At 40.2% G+C, this 16,996-nt stretch overlaps 1 non-coding gene across 1 annotated transcript; it reads right to left on the minus strand.

The window, feature by feature from the left end:
* Positions 1-10,313: 10,313 nt before the first annotated feature.
* Positions 10,314-10,417, minus strand: LOC148555561 (small nucleolar RNA R71). The gene has a single exon (XR_015886577.1). It is a non-coding gene; the product is annotated as a small nucleolar RNA R71 (small nucleolar RNA).
* Between the last annotated feature and the right edge of the window lie 6,579 nt (positions 10,418-16,996).

Raw genomic sequence — 16,996 nt, forward strand, 5'->3', positions numbered from 1 at the left:
CTTTCCTCCAATCATGGTCCCTATGCTTTGAAGCTTTGACCTCAATGAGCCTAATTCCCAACTTCCAACCACTACACAACTCCTTCTTACTCTTAGTTCTACAAAGAGCTCTAAGTTGTCCATCCGTTTCAATCAAGCCACACTCAAGTGAGAAAGTGGAGCTTATGATGCGTGGAAAACTTGTCTCTCAACAAATCTCCCTTCGGCAAGTGTACCGAAGTTGTCGTCAAGTAAAAACTCACAATAGAGTGAGGTCGAATCCCACAGGGATTGATTGATCAAGCAACTTTAATTAGAAGAATGTTCTAGTTGAGCGAATCCAGAATTTGGGTTGAGAGTTGCAGAAAATAAAATGGCGGGAATGTAAATAACAGAAAAGTAAATGCTAGAATTAAAGGACTGGAAGTAAATGACTGAAAATAAATTGAAGAATTGAAAATGGGAATGGGGGATTTGCTCATAAAAGTAAATGACAGAAATTAAAGAGAATGGGTAAGATCAGAGATGGGGAGTTCATTGGGCTTAGGAGATGTTGCAATTCTCCGGATCAAGTTCATTTTCATCTCTTCCTCAATCAATGCACTCATTGATCTCCTTGGCAATCTTAAGTGATTGAATTGCAATTCCTTGTAATTCAATCTCTCAAATCTTGATCAATAGCTAATTCCTTGGTCAATTGCTCATGAGAAGAGATGAAGTATGGTCACTGATTATACCACATGCATTTCCCAAACCAAGTATTGAGAGGGTTACAGTCACATACCCATCCAAACCCAATTTGGTCCAGCATGAGAAAGCATTTCTAGCTTGATCTCTTCATTCCTCTTCCAAGGTTCAAAAGAGATCCAAGTTTGAATAGCTTCTCTTCCAAGATAACTACTCAATTGGATGAAGATCGAAAGCTTTCAAGTAAAATCAAGAGGAAAGATAGAAGAAGAACAATGAAAATTAGTATTGATCCATCAAATTACAACAGAGCTCCCTAACCCAATGAAAGGGGTTTAGTTGTTCATAGCTCTTGAAAATGAAAATAAAGATGGAGAATACATCATGAAACTAGAAATTGCAAAGAAAGTAAATACAGAGAGTAATTCCTCAGCCTCCAGAACTATTTTACAATTCAAAGCTACTCCTATATATACTACTCTTCTCAGCTTCTAGTTCACTCTTCAAGTCTTGGGCCTTTGGATCTTGAGTTTGAAGCAGTTCCTTTCTTTATTTGGGCTTGGCTTTACTTGCAGAGAGAAAGTGCGTAGTGGGCAGAGACTTAAGCTTAGGGCGTAAGGAGTGTTAATCATTTAATGAAAGTCCAAGTTCGGGAACGTTAGTGACATTTAACATTGTCACTAACATTCCAATGCACCCCTTTGCCTCACGTTAAAACCCACGTTAACTAGGTTAACGTGGCTTTTAATGTTGCCTTGTAAACCTTCGAGAACGTTAGTGACACTCAACATTGTCACTAACGTTCCAGTGTGCCCCTTCTTGCTTCACGTTAAAGCTCACGTTAACTGGGTTAACGTGGCTTCTAACATGGCCTTTGCCATCCTTCGAGAACGTTAGTGACATTCAACATTGTTACTAACGTTCCAATGTGCCCCTAGGTCTCACGTTAGAGTCCACCTTAACTAGGTTAACGTGGCTTCTAACGTGGCCATCTTTTAGCCATCCCAACGTTAGTGACAATGTTGAGTGTCACTAACGTTGGCTCATCCTTCATTTCTCATCGTTAGCTTCCACGTTAACCAAGTTAACGTGGAAGTTAACATGACTCTTGGGGGTTGTGTGGTTGCTTCAACGTTAGTGACAATGTTGAGTGTCACTAACGTTGTCGACAACTCTCCATTCTACACGTTAGTTCCCACGTTAACCAAGTTAACGTGGGAGTTAACGTGGTACTTAGCACCATAGGCCAACGTTAGTGACAATGTTGAGTGTCACTAACATTGGCTTCTCTCCCTCCCCCTTAACGTTAGAAGCCACGTTAACCTAACGTGGCTTCTAACGTGGCCACTTATGAGTAAGTGCCAACGTTAGTGACAATGTTGAGTGTCACTAACGTTGGCTCAACTTCTTTTCTCCACGTTAGAGTTCATGTTACCTTGGTTAACGTGACTCTCTAACGTGGGCATTGATGGCTTTTTGAGAGTGTTATTGGCAATCACTTTTCTCATTAATCTTTGCAAGTTACCTCTCCTTTTCTTGCTTCTTTTTGGTCCTGAAACCAAGCAACAAAGTGCATCAAAGCTCTAGTCCAAGTCATGAGTAATGCAACATAATATTTGTCACTAAGCTTATGCAAAATCCTCATGAAATCATGTAAAATGCAAAATGTATGCTTGAGTCAAGGCATAAGTGAATATTTACCCAAAACTAGCTTATTTCCTAAAGAAATGCATGAAACTATCCTAAAAACAGTAAAGAAAAGGTCAGTGAAACTGGCCAAAATGCCCTGGCATCAGCTTAAGGGTAGGAATTTTACCCACTTGAATGTTGTGTTGGATGGTGATTTAGGGAGGGAAACCTCCCCACACTTAGACAATGCAGGTCGACTTCCTTATGCTCTTCTTTGGGTATTTCCAACTCTTGACAACTTCTTTCATCTTCTTCTTGCTTTTTGACTTCTTCCAGTTCCTTCTCATCATCAATCAAGTCAAACTTAGGAGGTTGTATGAAATCTACTTCCATATCAACTTCATCTTTGATGGAAGAGTCTTCAATGAGATCACCAACATCATTTGGTGTTGAGTTGTCTTTAATAGCGTTAATTGCACGCCCCATGGGAGAGGATTCAATTATTGATAAGAAATCATTGATGATTCAATCCATCTCTTGATCAACCTCTTCATATTCTTCAATCTTTATATGCTCCGGAGGTTGTTGAGATCTCTGGAGGTTGTTGAGATCTTCAACCACTTCTTCCTTTTCTTCAATGACCCTAGGCTTCTCCAATTGTTCCAATACAAAGCTCAACTCTTCCTTCTTCACCGGATTTTCCAATCTCTCTTTCATGCTTTGCTCATCTTTCGATTTCTCACATGTAGCCACGGAAGCACCTTGAATGTTCAAGCATTGGTAGGCTAAAGTATGCACTACCTTAGTCAAGTTAGTCATAAACTCTAGGATGTTCCGTTGCATATCCGCTTGTCCTTGAAGTAGCAAGGTGAGAGAATCATCTATTGGGGCTTGGGGTGGATAGGAAGGTTCATTATTTTGGAGAAAAGGTTCATAGTGGGAAGGCAGTACTTCTTGATAAGGGTATGGAGATGCTATGCATTGAGGTGGTTCTTGGTAATAATCATGGTAAGGTCGTGGTGGTTCTAAAGGTTCTTGCACATGATGGTCACAAGGATGTGGTATGGATGATTGGTCATATGATGGATATGGGTCACAAGAAGGTGCTTGGTAAAAATGGGCTTGTGAGTATGATTGATAGTCATGTTGAGTATAAGGTTCATAAGCATATGGTGGTGGTACTTGATTATCACAAAAAGAGTCACCATAGCCATTGAGTTGGCATGCACTAGGATGTGAATTATACCTATAAGTATCCGGAGGTTGTTGCCAATAGGAGTGATCAATTCCTTGAGGCTCTTTCCATCTTGAAGTGTTCCATCCTTGGTACATGTTGTCATTAAAGTCCACATTTCCTACAACATAGTGAGAACTAAACTCATAGCCAAAGTGAGAATTCATAGTGGAAAAACAAAATAAAACTAACAAAAACTAGTAAACAAGAAAGAGACAAACCTATTCACACTATTCACATATATACAATAACCAATAACATAACACCATTGCAACTCCCCGGCAATGGCGCCATTTTGATGAATAGATTTTTGACGGTTTAGAATTTCACAAATAAAATCTCGTTGCAAGTATAGTTTCTAAACCAACAATAATCCTTTCATACAAAAATTTGTTTGTCACAAGTAACAAACCACTAATAAATCTTATAACCGAAGTATTTAAACGTCGGGTCATCTCTCAAAGAAATTGCAGGGTAGTGTTCTTGTTATTGGTCATGGACATGTATATTTTGGGGTTTCGATTAGGAAACAAGAAAAGTAAAAGACAATGGAAATGAAATGATAAAATGGTCTTGGCATGGTTTGGTGGTGAAGGATCTCTATCCTTATCACTAACCACAACATGATAATTGCAAGGATCAATCCCATTAAGTCATTCTCTAACTAGTAGTAAAGGAAAGTTAAGTGAGCTATACCAATCCAAGTCCATAAGTTCTAGCTCTCAACTAATTGGATTAGTGAGAATTAGAGTTAATAGCTATCCACTATCAATTACTTAGACATTAGTAACTCAAGAGTTCCTAAGTTACCTTCCCAAGCCAAGAGCACTAAAATCTACTCTAGCATCTTCTCAAGCAATTCAACAAACACTTGGAAGGCACAACAGAAAAGCATAGTAATTCAACAACAAGAATAAATTCTGACAACAACTAATTGTAAATAATTAACAACAACAATCAAAGAAAACAAGATCTACATGAATTACCTCAAATTACATTAAAGGAAAATAGAAAAAGGAAGAGTGCATCAACAACAAAATGTAGAAACAAAACAGAAGAAATTACAAGAGAATGAAAGAACAAGATATAGAAACATAGAATTGAAAGATAGAAGTAGATGAAAGCAAATATTAAAACCTAGATCTAAGAAGAGAGATAAACCTAAACCTAATCCTAATTCTAGAGAGAAGAGAGAGCTTCTCTCTCTAGAAAACTAAACTAAAGCTAGATCTAAAATGCAATGTGTGAAGTGATGCCTTCCTCCTCAACCCTTGGTTCCTTTTATCTTTTTTCGCCAAAAACTCAGCTCCAAATGGGGCCAGAAACCCTCCAAAATCTCCAGGCACAAGTTTGACAAAAAAAAATCACGTGCGGCCTTCGACGCGTACACGCACGGTGCGCGTACGCGTCCATGGAGCTTTTCGCAATCCACCTTGAGTGCATGGTGCGCGTGCGCGTCCATGGGCATTTTCCGAATATTTGGCTTTTCATGATTTCTCTACTTTGCATGCTTTCTCTTTACTCCTTTGATCCATTCCTAGCCCTTTTCAATCTGAAATTACTAACAAATACATCAAGGAATCTAGTGGAATCAAAGGGAGATTAAAACTATCAAATTAATGACCTAAAAAGTATGTTTTCGCACTTAAGCACAAATATGGAGACAATCACAAAACTATGCTAATCCATTGAATAAATGTGAGGAAAGGTTAACAAAATGCTCTAAATTTAACCCAAGATAAACCCTACAAATGGGGTTTATCAGCACGTCTTCAGCAATTCCAACCACTGAGATTATGCTTTTATCTGCCAAAACAAAACGTGATGCCAACCTTTTTAAGGGAGGGAGTCTCAAAGCATCATATACAGATAATGGCATAATACTGACACATGCACCTAAATCACACATACAGTCAAAAAATTGTACACCCTCTATAGTACAAGTAACCATGCATAGACCAGGATCACCATATTTTTCCGGTATGGCCCCCATTAAAGCAGAAATAGAGCTACCTAGAGGAATAGTTTCTAAATCATGTATTTTATCTTTATTAATGCATAAATCTTTTAGAAACTTAGCATACTTAGGTACTTGGCGAATAGCATCAAAAAGGGGAATAGTTACCTCAATCTTTTTGAAGATCTCCACCATCTTGGGGTCTAGCTCCATTTGCTTTCTGGAATTCCTAGCTAGGTGTGGAAAAGGAATGGGAATGTCTTCTCTTGTAACTTCATCTTTTTTTGGTACTCCATTCCTTGGTTGAGCCACTTCTTCTTCAACCATGTCTTGTACTTCATCCTCTTCTTCCACATCCTCTACCTCAACAATGTCTTCAACTTGAATGTCTTCTTTTGAGCTTGGCTTCTCATGACTCCTCTCTTACAATGTGGTTCCAGACCTCAAAGTAATGGCATTGATTCCACCTTTGGGGTTAGGTAAGGGTTGAGAGGAAAGTGCACTTGAGCTTGAAGGTTGATTGTTGGGGGGTAGAGGGTGGTTCCATTCGGGATATGAGAGCTTGTAAAGTGGAAGTAAGACCACTAATGCTAGAGGTAAGTGTATTCTGGAGGTCTTTTTGTCGTTGCGTAATAGAGTGAAGCATCTCATCATTGGAAGAAGAAGGAGGGTAGGTGATTTGAGGGGCTTGTGGTTGGTTGTTTTGAGGCGCTTGGGCTTGGCTTTAGTGAGGTGCTCAATAGGGCTGGCCTTGGTTCTGCTATTGGTAAAGAGGGTTCTGTTGATACCGATTCTGCTGATAGTTGTTGTTCTTGTTCCACCTCTGATTTCCACCGTTGTCTCTACCGACTTGATTGTAGTTATCCCTCCACCCTTGGTTGGAATTTTCCCTCCATCCTTGGTTGGAGTTGTCTTGCCAACCTTGATTGTAGTTCCCACCTTGGTTATAATTACTGCCTTGTTGATAGTACCCTTGATTCGGACAGTTGTAATAGTTATTGGTAGCCGCCAAGGTGTTGTCCTCTTGTTGGAGTTGTGGACATTCATCAGTGTAATGGGAATATCAGGCACATATTCAACACACTCTCTGAGGAACCAACTGTTGACACTGTTGTTGTGGAAGAGGCTGAGATTGTTGTTGATTAAGCTGGAGCTGCTTCAGTATATTGGTCATCTCTCCCAGAGTCTTTGTGAGAGCAGCTGTCTCACTACTAGAGAAAACCTCCGCAATAGCTTTGGGATGGTTGTTCTTGTGCCTGGAATTGTGGGTGGACTCAGCTAGATTGGTGATCAGTTGCTACGTTTCTGTCACCGTCTTGTACTTAGTCAGAGAGCCATTACTTGCAGCATCTAATATAGTCTTGTCTTGAGGCTTCATGCCTTGGCAGAAATAGCTAATCAACACCAACTGGTCAATCTTGTGGTAGGACATGAGTCTAGGAGATTCCTGAAGCGTTCCCAATACTCGTAAAGAGTCTCTGATTCACCTTGGATAATGCAGGAAATTTCTTTACTCAGTCTATTGATGAATGGATTTTTGATGGTATAGAATTTCACAAATAAATTCTCGTTGCAATATAGTTTCTAAACCAACAATAATCCTTTCATACAAGAATTTGTTTGTCACAAGTAACAAACCCCTAAAATTAATAACCGAAGTATTGATGCCAGGGCATCTTGGCCAGTTTCACTGACCTTTTCTTTACTGTTTTTAGGGTAGTTTCATACATTTCTTTAGAAAATAAGCTAGTTTTGGGTAGATATTCACCTACACCTTGATTCAAGCATACATTGTGCATTTTACATTATTTCATGAGGATTTTGCATGAATTTAGTGACAAATTGTATGCTGCATTACCCATGACTTGGACTAGAACTTTGATGCACTCTGTTGCTTGATTTCAGGACCAAAGAAAGCAAGGAAAGGGAGGTAACTTGCAAGGTTAATGAGAAAAGGGATTGCCAATAACACTCTCAAAGCCATCATTGCCCACGTTAAGAGTCACGTTAACTAAGTTAACGTGCACTCTAACGTGGAGAAGGGAAGTTGAGCCAACGTTAGTGACACTTAACAATGTCACTAACGTTGGCAAACACTCATGAGTGGCCACGTTAGAGCCCACGTTAACCTAGTTAACGTGGCCCCTAACGTTAAAGGGGGAAGAGAAGCCAACGTTAGTGACATTCAATATTGTCACTAACGTTGGCCTAAGGATGCAACACACCACGTTAACTCGCACGTTAACTTGGTTAACGTGGGAGCTAACGTAAGAAGTGAGAGTTGTCGACAACGTTAGTGACACTCAACATTGTCACTAACGTTGGAAGCAACCACACAACCCCCAAGGAGCCACGTTAACTTAGTTAACGTGGAAGCTAACGATGAGGAATGAATGATGAGCCAACGTTAGTGACACTCAACATTGTCACTAACGTTGGGATGGCTAAGAATGGCCACGTTAGAAGCCACGTTAACCTAGTTAACGTGGACTCTAACGTGAGATCTAGGGGCACATTAGAACGTTAGTGACAATGTTGAGTGTCACTAATGTTCTCGAAGTTTGGCAAAGCCACGTTAGAAGCCACGTTAACCTAGTTAACGTGGGCTTTAACGTGAAGCAAAAAGGGGCACATTGGAACGTTAGTGAAAATGTTAAGTGTCACTAACGTTCTCGAAGGTTGGCAAAGCCACGTTAGAAGCCACGTTAACCTTGTTAACGTGGGCTCTAACGTGAGGCAAGGGGGTACATTGGAACGTTAGTGAAAATGTTAAATGTCACTAACGTTCTCGAACTTATACTTTCAATAAATGTTAACACCCCTAACGCCCTGAGCTAAAGTCTCTACCCACTTAGCACTTTCTCTCTGCAAGTAAAGCCAAGCCCAAATGAAGAAAAGAACTGCTTCAAACTCAAGATCCAAAGGCCCAAGACTTGAAGAGCAAACTAGAAGCTGAGAAGAGTAGTATATATAGGAGTAGCTTTGAATTGTTAAGGAGTACTGGAGGCTGGAAAAAGAGAACTACTCTCTGTATTTTATCTTCTCTGCATTTTCTAGTTTTATGATGTATTGTCCATCTTTGTTTTCATTTTCAAGAGCTATGAACAACTAAACCCCTTTCATTGGGTTAGGGAGCTCTGTTGTAATTTGATGGATCAATACTAATTTTCATTATTCTTCTTCTATCTTTTCTCTTGATTTTACTTGAAAGCTTTCGATCTTCATCCCATTGAGTAGTTATCTTGGAAGAGAAGCTATTCAAACTTGGATCTCTTTTGAACCTTGAAAGAGGAATGAAGAGATCAAGCTAGAAATGCTTTCTCATGCTGGACCAAATTGGGTTTCGATGGGTATGTGACTATAACCCTCTCAATACTTGATTTGGGAAATGAATGTGGTATAATCAGTGACCATACTTCATCTCTTCTCATGAGCAATTGACCAAGAAATTGGCTATTGATCAAGATTTGAGAGATTGAAATGCAAGAAATTGTAATTCAATCACTTAAGATTGCCAAGGAGATCAATGAGTGCATTGATTGAGGAAGAGATGAAAATGAACTTGATCCGGAGAATTACAACATCTCCTAAGCCCAATGAACTCCCCATCTCTGATCTTACCCATTCTCTTTAATTTTTGCCATTTACTTTTATGAGCAAATCTCCCATTCCCATTTACAATTCTGCAATTTATTTTCAGTCATTTACTTCCAGTCCTTTAATTCTAGCATTTACTTTTCTGTTATTTACATTCCCGCATTTTATTTTCTGCAACTCTCAACCCAAATTCTGGATTCGCACAACTAGAACATTCTTCAAATTAAAGTTGCTTGATCAATCAATCCCTGTGGGATTTGACCTCACTCTATTGTGAGTTTTTACTTGACGACAACTTCGGTACACTTGCCGAAGGGAGATTTATTGAGAGACAAGTTTTTCCCGCATCAAGTTTATGGCACCGTTGCCGGGGATTGATTGTGCATCAACAATGATTAAATTGGAAGATCACTAGATTGAGCATTTTTATTTTGTGAATTTCATTTTCTGTTTGAGTGATTTACTTTTTGTTTTAGTTAAACTTCTTCCCTTCCCCCTCTACTTTTTTGTTTTTCTTTGTTATTTTCAATTCTGTTTGCTAACCCACTAACTGTTTGATATATTGCATCACCCACAACTAACAGTAATTCTGACACAAATACTTTCTGCACCTATCTTTTCTTGCTTGCACTTGATGGTTGTATGGCAGGGAGAAGAAGCGGGGCTTCAACTTCCTTCGATTCTGAACTTGAGAGGACCTTCCTTAGATTAAGGAGGGAGGCAAGAGGAAAGAAAGTGGTTGGTGCTGAGGAAGAAGAGGAATTCTTTGAAACAAATATGGAAGACAACATGGAAAACCATCATGAAGAAGAGGATCACAACCATGGGGGAGGAGGTAGAGCAAATCATGCTGGGGAGGATAGAAGAGTTTTGGGCTCTTACATCAATCCAAACCCAGGCAATTTTGGAAGTAGTATCCAAAAGCCAACAATCCATGCCAACAACTTTGAACTTAAACCACAACTCATCACCCTTGTTCAGAACAACTGTTCGTTTGGAGGAGGTGTTCAAGAAGACCCCAATCAATATTTGACCACCTTCCTGAGAATATGTGACACAGTGAAGTCTAATGGTGTTCACCCTGACGCCTATAGACTGCTCCTATTTCCATTCTCACTTAGGGATAAAGCAGCCAAGTGGCTGGAATCCTTCCCAAGGGAAAGCTTGACAACTTGGAAAGACGTGGTGAACAAATTTTTAACAAGATTTTACCCTCCTCAACGAATCAATAGGCTGAGAGCTGAGGTCCAAACTTTCAGGCAACAAGATGGTGAGACTCTATATGAAGCATGGGAGAGGTTCAAGGACTTAACAAGGAGGTGTCCACCTGACATGTTCAACGAATGGGTGCAGCTGCACATTTTCTATGAAGGACTCTCTTATGAGTCAAAGAAGGCTGTAGACCATTCATCCGGAGGATCTTTGAACAAGAAGAAGACTATTGAGGAAGCCATAGATGTTATTGAAACAGTAGCAGAGAAAGACTACTTCTATGCTTCCGAAAGAGGGAACACAAGAGGAGTAATGGAGCTAAACAATGTAAATGCTCTGTTGGCCTGATGAGCGGATATTTTATACACTTTTTGGAGTTAATTTCATATAGTTTTGAGTATGTTTTAGTTAGTTTTTAGTCTATTTTCATTAGTTTTTAGAAAAAATTCATATTTCTGGACTTTACTATGAGTTGTGTGTTTTTCTGTAATTTCAGGTATTTTTCTGGCTGAAATTGAGGGAGCTGAGCAAAAATCTGATTCAGGCTGAAAAAGGACTGCTGATGCTGTTGGATTCTGACCTCCCTGCACTCAAAGTGGATTTTCTGAAGCTACAGAACTTGAAATGGCATGCTTCCAATTGCGTTGGAAAGTAGACATCCAGGGATTTCCAGCAATATATTATAGTCCATACTTTGCACAAGGATAGACGACGTAAACTGGCGTTCAATGCTAGTTCTCTGCCCAATTGTGGCGTCCAGCGCCAGAAAAGGATCAAAAGCTGGAGTTGAATGCCCAAACTGGCACAAAAACTGGCGTTCAACTCCACAAATGGCCTTTGCACGTGACTCACTTAAATCTCAGCCCCAGCACACACCAAGTGGGCCCCAGAAGTGGATCTCTGCATCATCCATCATAGTCTACTCATTTTTTGTAAACCTAGGCTACTAGTTTAGTATTTAAACAACTTTTAGAGACTTATTTTGTATCTCATGACATTTTAGATTAAAACTTTGTATTCTCTGACGGCATGAGTCTCTAAACCCCATTGTTGGGGGTGAGGAGCTCTGCTGTGTCTCGATGAATTAATGCAAGTATTTCTGTTTTCCATTCAAACACGCTTGTTCCTATCTAAGATGTTCATTCGCGCTTAACTGTGATGGAGGTGATGATCTGTGACACTCATCACCTTCCTCAAATCATGAACGTGTGCCTGACAACCACCTCCGTTCTATATACGATTGAATGAGTATCTCTTAGATTCCTTAATCAGAATCTCCGTGGTATAAGCTAGAACTGATGGCGGCATTCATGAGAATCCGGAAAGTCTAAACCTTGTCTGTGGTATTCCGAGTAGGATTCAAGGATTGAATGACTGTGACGAGCTTCAAACTCCTGAAGGCTGGGCGTTAGTGACAGACGCAAAAGGATAGTAAATCCTATTCCAACCGGATCGAGAACCAACCGGTGATTAGCCGTGCTGTGACAGAGCGCGTGAGCGTAGTTTTCACTGGAAGGATGGAAGGTAGCCATTGACAACGGTGATCCACTAACACACAGCTTGCCATAGGAGGACGTGCGTGCGTGAACAAGAAGACAGAGGAAAGCAGAGATTCAGAAGACAAAGCATCTCCAAAACTCCAACATATTCTCCATTACTGCATAACAAGTAACCTTTAATCCATGCTCTATTGTTTATTTGCAATTCAACTGATAAACATAATTGACTTCCTGACTAAGATTTACAAGATGACCATAGATTGCTTCAAACCAACAATCTCCGTGGGATTCGACCCTTACTCACGTGAGGTATTACTTGGACGACCTAGTGCACTTGCTGGTCAGTGGTACGAGTTGTGAAAAGTGTGATTCATAATTCGTGCACCAAGTTTTTGGCGCCGTTGCCGGGGATTGTTCGTGTTTGAACAACTGACGGATTATTTTGTTGCTTAGATTAGGAAAAATTTCTTTTTTTGTTTAGAGTCTCTTATTATTGTCGTCTTAAAATTTTAGAATCCTTATTTTCATTTTAAAAATTGTTTTCAAAAATAATTTCTCTATTAGATCCTGTGCCAAACTTTAAGTTTGGTGTTTTCTTGTTGATTTTCCTTAAAATTTTCGAAAATTTTGGTTTGGTTTTCTAAAAATTTTAAGTTTGGTGTTCTTACTTCGTGTTCTTGAGTTTTCCTGGTGACTTGATCTTAAAATTTTTAAGTTTGGTGTTCCTTGGTGTTTTCCCCCCAAAATTTCCGAAAATAGGGAGCATTAGATCTAAAAGTTTTAAATCTTGTGCTATCTTATTGTTTTTCTCTTTCCTCTTAAAAATAAAAAATATCTTTTCTCTCCTTTTTAAAAAACGAATTTTCGAAATATATTTCTAAAATTCAGATTTTTTTTATTTCAAAATTTAAAATTTTTTTTTTCAAAATCATCATATCCTTTTCAAAACTTCCTAACCACTTTCTCTCTCCTCAGTTTTTCGAAAATCTTCACTCAATTTTTATTTATTCTATTTTAATTTATTTCATTTTTGAAATAAATATATAAATAAATAAATAAAAATATTTTTCCTATTTTACATCATCTCCCTTTCTCCATCATGGATCTAAGTGGAAATGAACAGTCCAGGAGGACTCTGGGGTCATATTCAAACCCCTCTACTGCTTCATATGGGAGTAGTATCTGCATACCCTCCATTGGAGTCAGTAGCTTTGAGTTGAATCCTCAGCTCATTATCATGGTGCAGCAAAGCTGCCAGTATTCCGGTCTTCCAAAGGAAGAACCTACAGAGTTTCTGGCACAATTTTTACAAATTGCTGACACAGTACATGATAAAGAAATAGATCAGGATGTCTACAAACTATTACTGTTTCCATTTGCTGTAAAAGATCAAGCTAAGAGGTGGTTGAATAACCAACCTAAGGCCAGCATAAAGACATGAAAACAGCTGACAGAAAAATTCCTGAATCAGTACTTTCCCCCAAAACGGATGACACAGCTAAGGCTGGACATCCAAGGCTTTAAACAAGGAGATAATGAATCTCTTTATGATGCTTGGGAGAGATACAGAGAGATGCTACGAAAATGCCCCTCTGAAATGTTTTCAGAGTGGGTTCAGTTAGACATCTTCTATTATGGGCTTGCAGAAGGAGCTCAGATGTCCCTTGATTACTCGGCTGGTGGATCTATCCACATGAGAAAGACAATTGAAGAGGCTCAAGAGCTCATTGATACAGTTGCCAGGAATCAGCATCTGTACCTAAGCAGCAACCCTTCCATGAATGAAGAGGTTAAAACAGTAACTGCTAAACTTAGTCCTGTAAAACAAGCTGCTGAATTCAATTAGCAATTGGACTTTCTAACAAAGCAGCTAGCCGAATTTAAAGACAGGTTACAAGAGACAAGGATGGCTAATATACATATGGACGAACAGTTCAAGCAAACAAAGCAGCAGCTGTCAAAGCAAATAGCAGAGGAATGCCAAGCAGTTCAACTAAGAAGTGGGAAAACATTAAATACCCCACCTCAAGGCAGCAAAAAGCTAAGAAATGAGCAAACCACCCAAAATTCACCTGAGGACAGTAAGAGCCCAGGGAAAAATAATTCTGGCGCTAAAATGCCAGAAAATTGGTGGAAGGCTGGCGCTGAACGCCCAGACCATGGCCAAAACTGGCGTTCAACGCCAGAAATACAGCAGGACTGGCGTTCAACGCCAGAAATGGGCAAGGATCTGGCGTTGAACGCCCAAAATGGGCAGGATCTGGCGCTGAATGCCCAGAAAGAGCACAGTTCTGGCGTTCAGACGCCAGGAGCAGACAAGTAGCTGGCGTCCAGTTTCACTCCAGCTTCTAACTCTGGCACTCAAGTGACAGTGAGGGATCAGACACACACAAATGCTGATAACAACCCCTCTAAAAAGGCTTCTTCAACCACTTCTGTAGGCAATAAACCTGCAGCAACTAAGGTTGAAGAATATAAAGGCAAGATACATTATCCTCAAAAACTCCGGAAAGAGGAGCAGGATAAGCAATTTGCTCGCTTTGCAGATTACCTCAGGACTCTTGAAATAAAGATTCCATTTGCAGAAGCACTTGAGCAAATACCTTCTTATGCCAAGTTCATGAAAGAGATCTTGAGTCATAAGAAGGATTAGAGAGAAACAGAAAGAGTTCTCCTCACTGAAGAATGCAGTGCAGCCATTCTGAAGAGCTTTCCTGAAAAGCTCAAAGACCCTAGGAGCTTTCTGATACCATGCATATTAGAAGATAATTGCACCAAGACAGCTTTATGCGATCTTGGGGCAAGCATCAACCTAATACCTGCATCCACTATCAGGAAGCTTGGCTTAACTGAAGAAGTTAAACCAACCCGGATATGTCTCCAACTTGCTGATGGTTCCACTAAATACCCATCAGGCGTGATTGAGGACATGATTGTCAGAGTTGGGCCATTCGCCTTTCCCACTGACTTTGTTGTGCTAGAAATGGAGGAGCACAAGAGTGCTACTCTCATTCTAGGAAGACCCTTCTCAGCAACTGGACGATCCCTCATTGACGTCCAACAAGGGGAAATAACCCTGAGAGTCAACGATGATGAGTTCAAGTTGAACGCTGTCAAAGCCATGCAGCATCCAGATACATCAACAGACTGCATGAAAGTTGATCTTATTGACTCTTTGGTAGAAGAGATCAACATGGCTGAGAGTCTCGAATCAGAGTTGGAAGACATCTTTAAAGATGTTCAACCTGATTTGGAGGATTCAGGGGACATGAAAGAACCTCTGAACTTTCTTCTGAAAGAGGAAAAACCTCCTAAACCCGAGCTCAAGCCACTACCACCATCCTTAAAATATGCATTTCTGGGAGAAGGTGACACTTTTCCAGTGATCATAAGCTCTGCTTTAAATTCACAGGAAGAGGAAGCACTTATTCAAGTGCTAAGGACACACAAGACAACTCTTGGGTGGTCCATAGGTGACCTTAAGGGCATAAGCCCAGCTAGATGCATTCACAAAATCCTATTGGAGGATAATGCCAAACCAGTGGTTCAACCACAGAGGCGGCTAAATCCAGCCATGAAGGAAGTGGTGCAGAAAGAGGTCACCAAGTTACTAGAGGCTGGGATTATTTATCCTATTTCTGATAGCCCCTGGGTGAGCCCTGTTCAAGTCGTCCCAAAAAAGGGAGGCATGACAGTGATTCATAATGAAAAAAATGAACTGGTTCCTACAAGTACAGTTACGGGGTGGCGCATGTGTATTGACTACAGAAGGCTCAATACAGCCACCAGAAAGGATCATTTTCCTTTACCATTCATAGACCAGATGCTAGAAAGACTAGCAGGTCATGATTATTACTGCTTTTTGGATGGCTACTCAGGTTATAACCAGATTGCAGTAGATCCACAGGATCAAGAGAAAACAGCATTCACATGTCCATCCGGAGTGTTTGCTTATAGAAGGATGCCATTTGAGGCTATGTAATGCGCCTGCAACCTTCCAGAGATGCATGCTCTCTATTTTCTCTGACATGGTGGAAAAATTTCTGGAAGTCTTCATGGAAGACTTCTCAGTATATGGAGACTCATTCAGCTCCTGTCTTGATCACCTGAAACTTGTTCTGAAAAGATGCCAAGAAACCAACCTAGTTTTAAACTGGGAAAAGTGTCACTTCATGGTGACTGAAGGAATTGTTCTTGGGCATAAAATCTCAAATAAGGGAATAGAGGTGGATCAAGCAAAAATAGAGGTAAATGAAAAATTACCACCACCTGCCAATGTTAAGGCAATCAGAAGCTTTCTGGGGCATGCAGGATTCTATAGGAGGTTTATAAAGGATTTTTCAAAAATCGCAAAACCTCTAAGCAATCTGCTAGCTGCTGACATGCCATTTGTGTTTGACACAAAGTGCCTGCAGGCGTTTGAAACGCTGAAAGCTAAGCTGGTCACAGCACCAGTCATTTCTGCACCAGACTGGACATTACCATTTGAGCTAATGTGCGATGCCAGTGATCATGCCATTGGTGCAGTATTGGGACAGAGGCATGACAAGCTTCTGCATGTCATTTATTATACGAGTCGCGTTCTAAATGATGCCCAAAAAAATTACACAACCACAGAAAAAGAACTACTTGCAGTGGTTTACGCCATTGACAAGTTCAGATCATACTTAGTAGGATCAAAAGTGATTGTGTATACTGACCATGCTGCTCTTAAATATCTACTCACAAAGCAGGATTCAAAACCCAGGCTCATCAGATGGGTATTGCTTCTGCAAGAGTTTGATATAGAAATAAGAGACAGAAAAGGGATAGAGAACCAAGTGGCTGATCATCTGTCCCGGATAGAGCCAGTGGAAGGGACGTCCCTCCCTTCTCTTGAGATCTCTGAGACGTTTCCTGATGAGCATTTATTCGCCATTCAGGAAGCACCATGGTTTGCCGATATTGCAAACTATAAAGCTGCAAGGTTCATACCCAAGGAGTACAACAGGATACAAAAGAAGAAATTAATTACTGATGCAAAGTACTACTTGTGGGATGAACCTTATCTCTTTAAGAGATGTGCAGACGGAATTATCCGTAGGTGTGTGCCTAGAGAAGAAGCACAGAGGATCCTGTGGCATTGCCACGGATCTCAATATGGAGGCCATTTTGGAGGTGAGCGAACAGCCACCAAGGTCCTCCAATGCAGCTTCTATTGGC

This window comes from Arachis ipaensis, chromosome B6 (genome assembly GCF_059453495.1).
Source record: "Arachis ipaensis isolate K30076 ecotype BB chromosome B6, ASM5945349v1, whole genome shotgun sequence".
NCBI classification, from domain to species: domain Eukaryota; kingdom Viridiplantae; phylum Streptophyta; class Magnoliopsida; order Fabales; family Fabaceae; genus Arachis; species Arachis ipaensis.